The following is a 15121-nucleotide window of genomic DNA, read 5'->3' as shown; positions in this document are numbered from 1 at the left end:
ATACTGGGCAGACCACAGTAACTCTGTGAAATGGAATATTCACATGACTAATTTGGATCACTTGTCCCTGCTATGCGCCTTCCCGGCTTCTTGTGCATCTCCTCACTGGCAGAGCATCAGAAACTGAAAAGTTCTTGGTTTAGAGCAAGCACTATTTAGCAGCAACTAAAAATCAGTGTATTATCAACATTATTCTCATACTAAATCCAAAACAGAGCACTGTGCCAGCTACTAGGAAAAAAATTAACTCTCCCAGCTGAAACTAGGACACAGAGGAATGTTACGCGTAGCTGAGGCTTTACTACACAATAAGATCTGAGGATTTGGGGTAGAAGGTGAAAGAGCTATTGCTAAGAATCATTTGCATTTTTCAAGTCCTGCTAGATATTAAGTCATGTAAGTGATCAAGTCACAGCACCTATTAGAAATCTGTTAATTACAGTTTGTTTGGGAAGATCTGGTCTTGCAGCAATGCAGAGCAACTCAATAGGAACTTGTGGCAAAGTGTGTAACTCCTTTCTAGACTCAAATCCTCTTCTTTAACCTGCTTCTCCTAGTCATTTATTAACTTGATTTACTGATATCAGTGACTCGGAGACAGAGTTGGAATGAGAACTGGGACCTCCAGTCTCCTAAACCTGTCTTCTACCCTCTAGTCCATATTTCAAGGCTTTGTCATTGCCTCCTGCACAAAGACCTTCTGCTAATCCAGGTGTTTTACAGGTCATTCTCCCCAGGTTTAATCAGTACCCTACTTTTTCGTGTGCAGGTTGAATCTTCAAGGAAAAGGAAGGCTTTGCTACTTGTTGGTTATGTTGGAAAGTGTCTCAAACTGCTGCAAGGACACCCCAAGGAACCCCCTAGGAAATCCAATAAGATGGTTGAAGTATCCTATGTGCTTGGTTTATAGGAAATCTGCATAGTTTCACAGACTAAAGGTCCTTTGCATTACAAGGAAAGCTGGCACAAGGCTGACCTGAGACTGAGTGAATCTTACCTGTGGGATCAGCTATTACTTTAGAATCTCCTTTAATTTTTGTTGGTTTTTTTTTCAAAATTCAGCCTTTAAATAGTGATTTTTCTGCAACGTGGATTTTGGAGTTTGAAAGGGACAAGAGGATTGCTGAAGTAAAGCTGGGAGATTGCTAAGAAAAAAATAATAATGATGATTGGCAACCCAGTTAATGTATTTTAAAGTCAAGGCGCAGCTACTGAAGCATTAGCTCAAGGGACAAAAAGGAGATTCAGTGCTAGAGTCTAGAGGATATACAAAAATCTTCAGAATGATCAGGATTTATGGATGATGCTTCTCCCACCTGCTGGCATTGGGAGAAAGGAATCACATGCAAAAGCCTCCAAAGTAATTTTAAGATTTAGTGAAGATGTGTGTTGTAGAGAAGAGCTGAAGTTTGGTTAATGCCTAGAAGGCACCTGTAATTCTACTGTAAGGGGAGGTGGGTTAATCTCTTTCTTTTGCAGTTCACAACAATGTGCCATTAATTCTAGCAACTCCAACTTCAGACTGCAACTGGCACTGTGGAAAAGAACAAAATGCACTGTGCTTGCAGTAAGAATAGTTATCTGATTAAGGCTTTTGACTGGGATCCCAGAGCTCTAGGCCAAATCCCAGCTTCACTACATGTCTCCTGCCTGGACTAATCATTGAACTTCTGTTATCTCAGTTCTCTATTATCAGGTGGAGAAAATGATTCTTTGTTTCATTCAGCCACTGACTGTTCTGTCCAGGTGAATAAATTTCTTGGTACAGGGCTCTCTCCAGCTCAACGAACTTGCAATAGCCTACTCATTGGACCCCTGGAGCATTTCACCACCATTATATTACCTGTTATGAAGTAGCTTAATAACATCACAGGAACTGTGCACAAATAATAAATTGCAAGTTATGTAGTACAAACCCAGTTTGAACATGTAAGATCACTGCTGCTTTGCAAGTTAGGAAGGACATGCTCTATGACAGGATTGTGAAACATACCTAAAATAGGTGTCAAACGTTGAAGCTTTTCTCTCTTGAATTAAAGATCTGGTAGCCTGGATCTTTAATGCTCTCCTGAACTGATCTGTCCTGTTTGCAGCATCAGCTAAGTCACTTGTCATAAGAAACAGGCTGAATAGTGGGTAGTCCATCTCACAAAAAGTATAAGGCCTTGTGAAAGTCAGTATTTGAAAATCGCACCTTGGTCCACACAGCATAAAACAGACTTTGGGATATTGTTTGTAAGCCTGTCTTGAAAGTTGCAAGCCTGGCAAGTTTTCAAGGAAAGCCTGAAACAACACCAAAGTGATCTGTGTGATGCTTATTCATCTTTTCTCTGGAATTTAATCCTCGTTTTTCTTTCTCTAAGTCTTTTGTGAATGCAATGATGCACACATGGAATAGAAACTGTGTCTTATAGGTGGATTAAACTGGTAGGAAAGCTTTATATGGATTGTTAAAACTTTGAATAGAAATTGCTGAGCCCCAGCTGTGTGGAGCTGAGCTTTCTCTTTCTTTTTTTTCCAACTTGATAAGTGTCAAGGCAGATCTCATGTCAGACCATCATCTTCCTCCTGATCGCAGTAATCAGATATTTCTCCCTTCCCTTCTTGTAAGTGTAACCTTTTGGGTTTATGGGAGATTTTATTTTAAACAAAAGCCTGTTTTATTTTTCTGTTATTACCTCTCCATCTCAGAGATGGTGTCAGATATTGTGAAAGTGATATTGGTATTTAACAAACCATAATTTGCCCATTTTAATTTTAAACACTTATTGATAAAGATAACATAAAATAACAAAATGTATTTGCTTTAAAAATTAATGGGCTAGCATAGGTTTTTTCCCTTAAATAAATTGGTACCATTTCAAAGCCATCAGCTGCTGGTGTCATAATCAGCCCTGATAAGCATAGAAAGACATATGAAGAGGAAAGTAAACCCTGTTAATAGAAGCTATTAACCAAGTTTTAGAAGCAATCTCAAAGAAAAGAAGGCATTTAAAATGTGAAGCTCTGAATTGTCACTGTACTGACACAGTCCTCTCTCTGTCCAGAGAAGACAGCTGAACAACCCCTTTGAGCTCTGTGAGCAGAGTAACTTCCCTTTGAATGGAAATGCTTTGGCCTAGCAGACAATCAGCTTTGCTCCCTGGGACCATCAGGGATGATCACTAGAAAGCAGCACAAGATGATTATTCTCTCTGTGCTGGGGAAAGTCTGCTCTAGTGTCTTCCACATTATGCCAGTTCAGAGCTGTTATCATCAGGCAGGCTCCAATTTTGTGCCATAAAATGCATTCCATTTTTCCCACAGCTTTTACAAAAACAGCCTGAAGTTCAGGAAGCATGTAGGCAGGGGTCTAATTTTATGCCCCTGGTTTTAAGTCCATTTGGCTCTAATAGTGCTTCTCGTGCAGCTGAATTTAAGAGAAAAATCCTGATGAATCAGGGCTGAGTGTAGTTGCCCAGCCTGTCTTCCCTGGGGAATAAAAACAGCCTCCTCCTGTCCCAGGTACTGGGCCAGTTCCTCTGGATCATGTACAACACATAGACTCTGGGATGAACAACTATGCGGTCCTGTGGACACAGCAGTGAAGGAGTTAATCTAACTTCCAAATTTTAGAGGAAACAGACGCTTCAAAGGCATTTTCCTATTATGAGGTTTAGGAGGATGTCCTGTTTACTATGAAACAAGTCTGTTGCACTTTGATGCTTTTCAACTGCCAGAAATACTATTATCTAGATTACATTTTATCTTATTTTCTGGGTATTTCATACTGATAAGATTTTATGCAGGATCATTACATATGAGAATAGATTTAATCCTGTTTTTAGTAAGCTTTAAGGACACTGAGGGATTATTTATGCAATAAGATGCAAAGTTGCTATGGAAAATGCTATAGCAACCTAACATCTTCACAAAACCAAGCAGGCACTTGTGACAGCAATCTAAATTTACATTTATTTTAGTGTTATTTTATTGACATTCTTAGTGTCTCATTTTGACAGCATGTTAAAATATGTTTTGCATTCATGCTAGAACAAAATTAACAGCATGTTGTTGGAATGAAGATGATGCTTATAATTTTTGGAGATAATTTAAGCATATTTCATTTTGTGTAAATAGCATTAATATAATAGTGAAAAGATTCAGGTGCATCCTATCTATTTGTAATAGAGAAAACAATGCATATTGAAAGTAATATTTTACAAGTCAGTGAAAGCTAAACTGCTTTTATTTGCTTTATATCGGAATGAAAATATTTTTAAGAAAGAAATTATTTTGTTATTAGAATTTATTTCAAATCCTATATATTTTATTATAACTTTCCCAGTTCAGGATACAGGCTATAATTTTTCATTAGGTTTCATAAAGCAGGGCATAATTTCTGAATGTGTAAACTTACAGTTTGATAGGGGATTGCCCTACTTAAATGGGACTTTTGTAAAATATAGGATAAAAATACACATTGCCCCTTAGGAGGTTAAATAAAAAGGGAAAGAATAAACAAACACAAAGTGATGAAACAGTCTGAACTCTGTCCTCTGCTCATTGCAGTTAATAATGAAACTCGTATTGACTTCAATGGAAGCAGAAGCAAGCTCTGTATATTGATTTTCTCCATCCCCCTCCATTAAGAATCCTGAAGTGCGGCTGTAACATTGTTGAAGTGGGATGTTGGCAGCAAAATCAATAAAAGACAATATTAGAACATATGCTGTTTTCAGCTTCCTCACAATCTGATATAGCTGGTATTAGCATTCTTCTCCAAATTACCTTTCATGCTTTCTATAAAGTGACCTTCCTTATAGCGCCCTCTCCAAAATAAAACTTTTGTGCTTTTTCTTTCATATTTAGTCTTCAAGAGAATGAGCCCTATTTATAACAGTGAAGGTGGTTGATTCTGAACAGAGCACAATGAACAGATTCCTTCAAGAGTGGCTTTAGCCTAACACTATTTCTGACCTCCAAGAACTCTTTGAAAAACTCTCTGAAAGATCATTTCTATTAGTGTTTAAACTAAGATCTTGATTTTAGGTTTTCTCAACTGTGCTACCCTTTACACCCTGTTGTTTTTAGAAGCCATTTTCACCCCAGCACATTAGAGAAGCTTGCAGATACTGCTTGAGGTGGAGATTTAGGAGCCTTCTTATCCATCATTATATCCAAGCATGTGACTCCTTGAACACCAGCATACAGATAGGTGGTTCATTTTGTTGGTGGTGTTTTTTGGTTTGGTTTTGTTTTTTTTTTTAATTAGGAATTCTAATTGCTTTTTTTGTTGTTTGCCCTTCAATGGGCAAAATAGTTTGCAGTGGTTTTGTTTATTTATTCATCCTTCCAAATATTTGATGCATTGCACATTTCATAAAGTGCAAGAATTTTGCAAGCATGTCTGTACAGCATTTGTATCTGGTGATTGCTGAGCTGCTTCTACAGTTGCCAAGTGCCCACCTCACGTCTCATCCGCATATCTCTCTGAAGATACTTGGGTGGCTGCTAGTTCATAACACGTTTCTTCATTGCTTCTTTGTCATGTGTCAGATACAGACTGTCTTCCCTCTTAAATTTGTCTGAGCTCTGGAGACGTGAGCATTTTTAACTGTCAAGGAAGAACACGATAAAAAGCAATAACTCTCCTTATGTTGTTCTATTATGAGATAGTCCTATCTGTCTCATCATGTTTTGTCGAAAGATTTTGAGATGTCTGTGCTGTTAGACCTTGATCCCACAAGATACTCCCTGCTGGTCAGTGTTTTCTGAAAGGCCCAGAAGTAGCTAACTAAGCTCTCTAACTAAGCCTCTCATCTGCAAGTTTGCAACACATTTGATTTTTCAGAAGCTGAGAAAATTCCTACTAAACATGTTAAATTGCGAAAAAGCACAGTGGTCTCTACTTGCATATACTGCAGATCCTGAAGGCAGAATGGAGGGGAGAAAAGGAGATTTTGGCTTGCAGATAAAGCTCTTCTGATCACCCTTCCATTCACGTAAGGGACAAATAGCTCAAGAAATGCTGTCTCTGAATGTAAGAGTCAAAAAATTAGAAGCTTCATGCCATCATTTGCTTATGTCTTCTAAGGAATAAAGGGGTAAAAATGTATTCTCGTATTTAAGATCCATTTTTATCTAAGGTGGACGTAACTGAGCAAGTATTTCAGTATTATGCACAATTTTAAAGGAATAATTAACTCAGCCCTCCAATCCAGTACAAGATCAGAGAGATAGCTGGATAAATGCTCTCCTGCAATTTAAGGTGCAGTAGAATTTTGTACAAAAGTGGTTTATTCTCACATTTATAGAAAGCACTTTACATTTATGAACAAAATTTTCCTATTATAAATCAGAACAATTCAAACCACCACGGTCATTTAAACCACTCCCATCAGCCCTTTCTTCCCTAATGAATGTGACAAACTGAGGGATTCACATGCACACTGCCAAGTTTGTTTCCAAGTAGCAATGGCATTTTCTTCATAAATCCTACAGATTATTTTTTTCAAGTTGTTGCAGGGGTACTGGGCCTGAATGCAATTCCTAGCTCAAATGCCAACAGCAGTGATGCAGCCATGCATCTTGTAAATGCCAGTATTTATTGTTTAAGTCTGAGTAAAAATATAGCAAGCATTTTGACTCCTAAGAAGTAACCATCAGTGGGCCACCTATGTAAAGTAATGCTTAAATATCCCAAGTGATTTATGTATCATATGTACACACATACATACAATCAATTTATGCAATGTATATAAGATGAACATAGCATATGAAACAGCATTCATCAGCATCTCTTCTGCTATGCAGAGTTCAAATGTCTGTACCCTCAGTTGCAAAGCACCATTAATACAAACAGCATTTTTCATTACTGATGTGGGAGATGATCATCAATGCCACTTGATATCTCACTAGTAACCAGCACTTTTCTTAGTTGAGTGAACATATTCCTTCACCTTCAAGACTAAGATTTCCTGTGTTCATTTTTAGTGTTACAGGAACACAGTAAATTTTTAATATTGATTAGAGGAAAAAGCAACTTCTTTGCTAGAATCTTTAAAGCACAGTCTCTGTAAAAGTGCTGTAATAGTCCTATTTCTCAATTAGGAAAAAAAGTAGAACCACTAAAAGATATTCAATACTTGATTAATTATATTTAACTGAGCAGCAGTTATCAGTAAACATAAAGTATCAGAAAAATTCACCTCATCACAAATCAAATACACTAATAAGCAGAGAAAAGAAGTTGTTTTACTGAATTTTGAAAATATCTGAGAATTGCATGTATTTTTGATCACTTATATGCCTATATGTTCCTGTGATGTCTTGCTTCCTAACCAACTCAGCTAAAGTCCACCCATCATAGCTGTCTGTGCAAAGCCAACTCTTCTCTTTCCTGTCTCACCGTATATATACACCAAGTCAGTTGGGCTTAGTACATATCATGGGTGGCAGTAGAAGTAGTGCAGCCCAAAATGTAGAGTTTAAAAGGGACCTTTGCTTTAAAGAGGTAACGTGGAGAAACTGGTCTCAATGGGGCAGACTAGCTAGCAACTGTCAAAATATCATTTACAAGCTATGTAGATTCCTGTTCTCCAAAGAGATGCTGTTAAGTAAAATAGACCTAAAATGTATCAGGCTTTGATATTATTGTAACAAGGTGGTCTCTTCCAAATTCTAAATATTCCTCTCAGTAACGTGATGTGATATCTTTGTAGGAAAAGTCCAAAACAGTTAGTGCTGCAATTTACCTGGGACTGGGTAACAAGGGACTGGAGAATATACTGCAAAATGAGTAGGAGTGAGGGAAACATCTGGAAATGTCAGGTAAGTGGGAATTACAAATGAACAACTAGATGGACTCATACATTAAGAGCTGACTGAACAGAGCCAGTACAGAGGTAAAAGAGAGGAAGATATAAAGACAGGGGTAGAAAGATTGGCTTAAAGAGGGAAATTAGCCTTCCATCTTTGCAGCCATTTGGAGAAAGTTGGATCATTGTTTTCTGCAGCCATGAGATCTAGATCAATATTCCCAAACTGATCACTGGAGTCAATAATCACTTGCAAGACTGTATTAAGTAATCTACATCTTTATTCCTTGGATGGGCTAAAACAGCAAGATTAAATTGCCTTGCTAGTGTTTTTAATTAAAAGTCAGCTTGTGAGAGCATGGTGAAATAGGAAGAGCCAATACTGATCCACAGTCTAGAAAGTTTGCAAGCCACTATTCCAGAAACGTAAAGCAGAGGTATTCAGTTAATGATCTCTCTAGGGCTTTAAATAAAATGTCAGATATCATGGGACTCATCATAACACCACAGGAGTTGGTGGCAGTGCTCTCTGGGGAATTTTTAGTCCACTGCAGAATGAGTATTTGCCTACAACTTTTTGTTACTTGTCCCAGCTGGACAATAATCAGCCCTCCCTTTCCTTAAACCTTCTCTGCTATTTGCAAAGAGATATGCTTCATTACACAAGAAATAATAAGCCTTCATAAATTACTAGTGAGCCACATGTGTAGTAAACCTCGGAAAGAGCAGTGATATTGCTGATGTCAGGCTGCTCAAAGCCCCATGCAATCTGACCTTCAACGCTTCCAGGGATGGGGCATCCACAACTTCTCTAGGCAACTTGTTCTAGTACCTCACCACCCTCACAGTAAAGAATTTTTTCCTAATATCTATTCTAGACCTTCTCTCGATTTGAAGCCATTCTCCCTTGTCTTGTCACTATGTGCCCTTTTAAATAGTCACTCTCCATCTTTCTCATAGGCTTCCTTCCTTTTTTTTTCTTTCCTTTTTTTCCTTCTTTTTCCTTTTTTTTTTTTTTAGCAGCATACTTCCATTTACTAATTGTTTGTCATCAAGTTTTATGTGAATAGGAAGCCTGAAAATAATTCTCATAAGTGTTCAATTTGAACATCTGGTATCATCATGAGTGTAACTGGTATAATGAGCTTCTCTGCATTGAACTTGGGCTGCATGGTAAGGGAAGGACTTTGAAGCAACTGCACCTGAATAAAATGGGGTTTACAAAAGAGTAAATCTCTCTCCCAGTGTGTGGGGCCTAACTCCCACTAACATTAATGACAATAAACCCTCCTCATATAGGATAATTAGTGCCCTCAGAGTTTAAATTTGCAGGTACTGAGACATTCAAGTGAAGTGTGCTTAGCATTTGAAAATAATGTGGAAATTGCTTCATTGTTTGGTTACATTATGTCTGAAGGGGGAAAGAAAAAACTGTTCATGGCTAGGTTAGCTTGTAATTGCACCAAATTATTTATTTTTATACAATTCTAATTCTAGTTTTAGAGTTCATTCAGGATAGTTAGCTAGCTGTTTTCAAGCTTTAACCAAAGGGTGTTGTTTTTTTTTTTTAAAGTCAAGTGGCATAGTCTATTTTTGTCAAAACAAGAGAAACAATTTGTTAAAGAATGCAATACAGGAACAATGTTGCTTTTATCTTCTAATATCAGACTTAGTTCTATGCACTCATCACTGGCATCTGAGCACTGTTTATGCTGGTGATCAGGTATTTAATAACTGTCCGTAAAGAAAAGAAAGTGTCCTCTGGGAACTAAAGGCAGTGGATTAAAACCACTTTAGATATTGGATGACTCAGGATCCTGACGTTGTTGTAAAGTGGGCTGAGAAGATGCTTCAAAGTGACCAAGGTGTACCTTAGTCTTACTCTTCCAGAAAGCTTCTTTGAAGATCCCATCATAGTTGCTTTCCCAAATGCCTTTGAACTGTGTACAGAGCACATCTAACTTAAACCTATTCTCAGTTTAGTTTTTATGGTAGTGTTTACAAAAGTTATGTGTGAGATACATGGATCTATACCTGGGCAGTTACAGATAATAATGGCCTTGACTCATTCTGCCAGGAGCTGACAACTACTAGAGAATACAGAGAGTCAGTCAGCTGTGACAGTTTGCACTGGAGGTATAGGTTAACATTTCTCAAAGTTACTCAGTGTGTCCCTCCACCTCAAAGGCCATCCAGCTTGCCATCTGCAAAGAGGGCTGTGCCTTCCTTTCCACCACCTCACAAACCTACAACCTTCCCACACACATCAAGAGGTGTGTGGCATCCCCTCACACACACCCGGCCACTGCGTGATCATAATGGGATCCTCTGACTATAGCACAAAATTAAACTTCCTGTGGGCTGGAACACTATGTAGAGCCTTATAGAGTAAAAATGAATGAGAGTCCAGTGGTGCTATCTAGTTATAATCATAGAATTATAGAATGGTTTCTGATAGAAGGGACCTTAAAGATCATCTAGTTCCAAACCCCTGCCATGGGCAGTGATGCCACTCACTGTATCTCCTAAGACCATCCACACTATATTTCTGCAAAGATCACCTTCCTTACCAATGACAAATGCCATTATTGCATAACTTACCCTGTTTTCTACAGCATTAAAACACAATTCATGCCCTTCCAGGTCCTCCAGAAACAATTTTCATTGCTGATTTTCCCCTGGTTGTACTGCTTCACAGTTCACCTATTTGAAAAACAAGCAGGCTAGCTAGAGGCCAGGGATAAGTTTTATTGTTTGTATTTATAGTTGTGAACTTTGTGTCCTTATTTCTCTCCACTCACATTTGTTCAGTCCCTCAAACTGAAAACTCTTTGAAGAAGTAGTTGGGTCTTGCAAGATGGCTTTTTTTTTGATATTGAAAATGCTCTGCAATGGGAGTGATGAAAAAAATTACCATAATATCCATTATTTTGACAGGTTTTGATGCTTTTCTTGTTGATGTTATCAAAAGGAGCATTATTTACAAGTCAGGAAATCAGGGTAATGGCTTTAGTAGAACTCACATTTCAGGAAGGTTTGGGAGTGTGCTCTTTGATTTCATCCACATCACTATATCAATACACCAGCTAAAGTTCACAAACTCTGAAAAATTCTGCTGAAGAGATTAGACCAGAAGTCTGAAGGCAGACAAACATTAGAGAAGTTCTCATTTGTATGACCTATTTCTATACAAATATAGAAGAATCTATAGGAAATAAAATCTATAGAAAAATTTCTGCTAGGAGGACCTACAGAAAGCCTGTGCTCTGAATTTACAGGCAGGTTTTCTGTTACTGTTTTTAGTGTTTGCTCATTTGTTTTTCAGATACTACTTTCAGATTTCTTCAGACTCTTGATATAACCTACTGCCTATGCTTTTAAACTCAGCATGTCCCCAGTATATGAATTAGTAGACTGTCATTTATGTTAACTGTAATGTTATTAGGGCATCATCTAAGGTGTGCATTACTAGAACTGGTAGAAAACTCTGAATTCTCCCTAATATCCTAAATAAATACATACATTCAGAGATGGGGGGGTGTTAACAATTTCCTGGACGCTATGACATGATGTGGATCATAAAAGAATATAATTACCTTGTATCACCTGTGAAAACTTACTCTACTTTGGCTCCAGTGGATGTTATTACGTATTAGTTTAAATGTAGTCACTAAGTATCAGCTAAAAGTAAAAAGTACAGATCAGTACTAGTCAAAAACAAAGCGCTCTCCTAAATATCCAAGACAGGTGCCCTGGAAAAATAAAGTTAATTGCTTGTTTCTTCTGAGACATCCTTCAATGGGCATGTTCTTAGACTTCAGTGGATTTCTCATCACCCAGCCACTTCTTGTTTTAAAAATGGTGTCGTTTTGATTTGGATCTAGCCTAGGACCACTGAAGGGAGTCTATCTTGCAACTGAGGCTGTTGCCAAATTGTATATAACACTTCTACCCCAGCACAAAGAATTCACACTAACTTCTTGGAAGTCTTTGAAATATCAATGGGAAGGTTTTCCCCACTTATATATGTCTCATCTTCCTTCAGCTGCTTCTCTGAGGCTGGCAGGTATCATTTTGCATCCCTCGGTGAAAATGCTGTAAAGCAAATATTGAGCTGATTTCCAGCTGTGTTTGCTTAGATAGGAATATTTTTTTCTACTTGTAGCACAGGCAGTTATTTGAGATTGTTGTCAGAGTTTTCTTTTGATATAGCTTCCTTGTATATAGTTCTTCTGTAAATGTTTTCAGCATTCATTGTCTTTTTGTCCTAAGACGCTTTTTAGCCTGCCTCACAGAGGGATTTTATAGATGAATATCTGAACTACTACACTTAAAATGGCTTGAGATGAGCAAACTTGTTCTCTTTTTCAATTAAAACTACATTCATCAGCTTTGTCAATGCGCTCTTAGCAAAAATTTATGCAGAATTTGAAAAAGTTTACTTTTTAAAATGCAGATTCCCTCCCCTCCAAATTCTCCTCTATTTTTATTTTAATATTAAATGAAGTGCCTTTCTTTATAAACTACATAATAAATATAAATGCAATATAATTAAAATAAATTATAGTAGGTTTTTATATAATAGATATTTGCTTGGAATCAAAAGAGACATTGATCTGAATTCAGAGTTATTTTAATCTTATTGCACTCAAATGTAAATATCTTAAACTTATAGTTATGTTAGGTCAAAACAAAGAATGTTTCTGATTTTGTTTGAAACAGTTACACAGTGTTGAATAAGCTGGACAGCCTGCATCAGATGTCTTTCTTTGACTTATTCTCCTTTTCTGCTAACCTTTCTGTCCATAAATGTTAGAAACCACCTATTTGTACCTTTAAATTACATGTGTTTAATGTCATACCGTTTGTGGACTCATATATAATCAGTTCATTTAAATCTTGTGACGATTTAATATTCTGTTACACTGTTGCTATATGTGTTGCATCTTCCTTATTTAAAGATATGTTTCTACCTGGGACTCTGTTGTTAGTTGCTTACTATGAATGGTTAGGAGGATCACCTAAGTGTGTAATAATGTTGATAAGGCACTGTACAACTCAGAGAATCCTGCCTAATATTACAAACTTAGCTCTCCTGTATTCTTATTCTCCCACTTTAGGTTGTTTGGGATGTTTCCATTTTGTATTAAAATAGATTGTAGCACAGCCTTTGTCTTCTGGTCTCTGCAAAAAATAGTAGGGCACCATTCTTGGATGGAACTTCTTGGTAGCACTGCAATGTAATTGTTGTCATATAGGTTTTATTATGATATACTAAATATCATTTTTAAGTAGCATTTTTAATAATGGCCTTCAGAGGTGCGTCTCTAGGGGGTTTTAGCAGTGTAAAAGCTGTATTGCATTCCTACAGGGAAAATGGATGGCTACCTTCATTGCTTCTGTGTATTGTGACTTGTTCCATTTGGAGGAGTTATTTTTTAAACTCTAATATGTTCATTACTTGCAGCTTACTTGCTTTTGTGAGACATTGTGGCCCTTTTCATTTCCTCTATTTTGCTGGCCCTGTACCAGGCATCTCTTTTTGTCTGTAGCTGCACTTAATAGCCTAAACTCACCAAGAAGAATGAAAACGAGGAGGAGTTTTCCAGTTGGACTGTATTGTGACCCAGAAAATAGTCAAGCAGCCTTTACAGGTAGGGCAGTCTGAACCTCAGCTGAATCAGGGTCACAGCCCACATTTCACTGGGGAAATACAGAAGCCTTATGCCTTTCACCTGTACAGCAGCTCTTGTTAGTTCTTTAACAACTGGAATAGATTATGGTGAGTTACTGCTCCTGAGCTACTGTAAAAACTTGAGTACATTCCTGTGCTGAGAGCAGAAAGGTAGGCAGTTTCTAGATACAATTTAGTATTACATAAAAAAAAAGTTTTAAATTTTATGATACTCAAATTGGTAGAAGAGAATACAAATGACAGAGAGACTTTGTCCTGTAGTGACAGAGGGGAAACACTTATAAACTGAAAGAGGACAGGTTTAGATTGGACACAAGGAAGAAATGTTTTAGGATATTTTAGGATGAGAGTGAGACACTTGCAAAGGTTGCCCAGAGAAGTTAGGGATGACTCATCCCTGAAAGTGTTCAAGGTCAGGTTGAATGGGACTTCAAACAACTTGATCTGGTGAAAGGTGTCCATAGCAGGTGAATTGTACTAGACCATTGTTAGAGGTCCATTCCAACACAAACTATTTAATTTTTACTTGACTTTTTGTTAGACTGAGGTTTCTATTTGCTTGGCCTCCTTTTTCTTGTTTTGTTTGGGTTTCTTTTCCCCCTTTCTTTTATTATAGCTTATTTGCTCTTATGAAGATAAAAAAATAAAAAAAAAATCTCATTCTCTTATTTGCCCATTGGACTCATCATTGCAATTTCTTAAGGGTAAATTTTGTCATGGAAGGATGATTGCATGCTTTTTAGAACAATTTAATTTGATGTAGCAGTACTGTTACTATTGCTAAATCTTCCAGAGAGATTCTGTAAAATATCCAAATTAAGCGCAGTAACCAGTCCATGTCTATATTTGACTAGTAGCTAACTGTACTTTATTTTGAATAATGCACTTGTACTATTTTAAAACTAGCAAAAATGATCTGAGATCAAGGTAGATTTGTCCTACCAAAGATAAAACATTTTTATTGCTATTGAAATATTGTGACATTCTATTTAAATGCTGGTATAATTTCACAAATGTGCTGAATCATGTTATCAGGGGGAACGAGGGACTCTTATCTGTAGCAGGTCTAGTCAAGAGGTGCCTAACATTAAATGGAATTAATATACAATTTCCTATAATTTGGAGTTTAATCATATTGCTGTTGAAGGTGGACAAGAAAGAATTCTGTGATACCAAGTCTGAAATCATTTAATCAGGAATGTAAATCAGTTCTGTGCTTCACTTACTGAATGTTGATAGAATTGGCTATAGTAGATTGTTGTTTTTTAATTACAGCTGCTCTGTAATGTTGTTGTGTTACCAGGTTCCAAGAAGGAAAATAGTACAGTATGGCAGTTTGCTATGCCAAATGACCACTGCTACTGCCAAGTATAAATACTACCAGGAGTGGGTTCTTCTGTGGGATGATAACCACATCCCTAATTAATGAATGCCACCCTTCCCTATATGTATTTATGTTCAGATAATTTATTTAAATAATGTTCCTACTACATGCTTTATAGCCTTCTGCCTTTTGCTACACAAATTTTAGCTTATATTGCAGACTGTGCAAGTCATTTGGCAAATGTAATTTCCATCCCTGCATACTAATCGATTTCTTCACAAACACCTGCTATCAGTTATGATA

The 15121-nt window shown here is 37.2% G+C and overlaps 1 protein-coding gene across 7 annotated transcripts in view; it reads left to right on the top strand.

Moving 5' to 3' along the window:
• The window catches only part of ENOX1 (ecto-NOX disulfide-thiol exchanger 1), a 361204-nt gene that overhangs the window by 302463 nt on the left and 43620 nt on the right, over window positions 1–15121 (top strand). The gene's annotated exons all lie outside the window — the stretch shown is intronic.

The sequence above is a fragment of the Pseudopipra pipra genome, chromosome 2 (assembly GCF_036250125.1).
Source record: "Pseudopipra pipra isolate bDixPip1 chromosome 2, bDixPip1.hap1, whole genome shotgun sequence".
NCBI classification, from domain to species: domain Eukaryota; kingdom Metazoa; phylum Chordata; class Aves; order Passeriformes; family Pipridae; genus Pseudopipra; species Pseudopipra pipra.
This window is presented reverse-complemented; position numbering and strand designations above follow the sequence as displayed.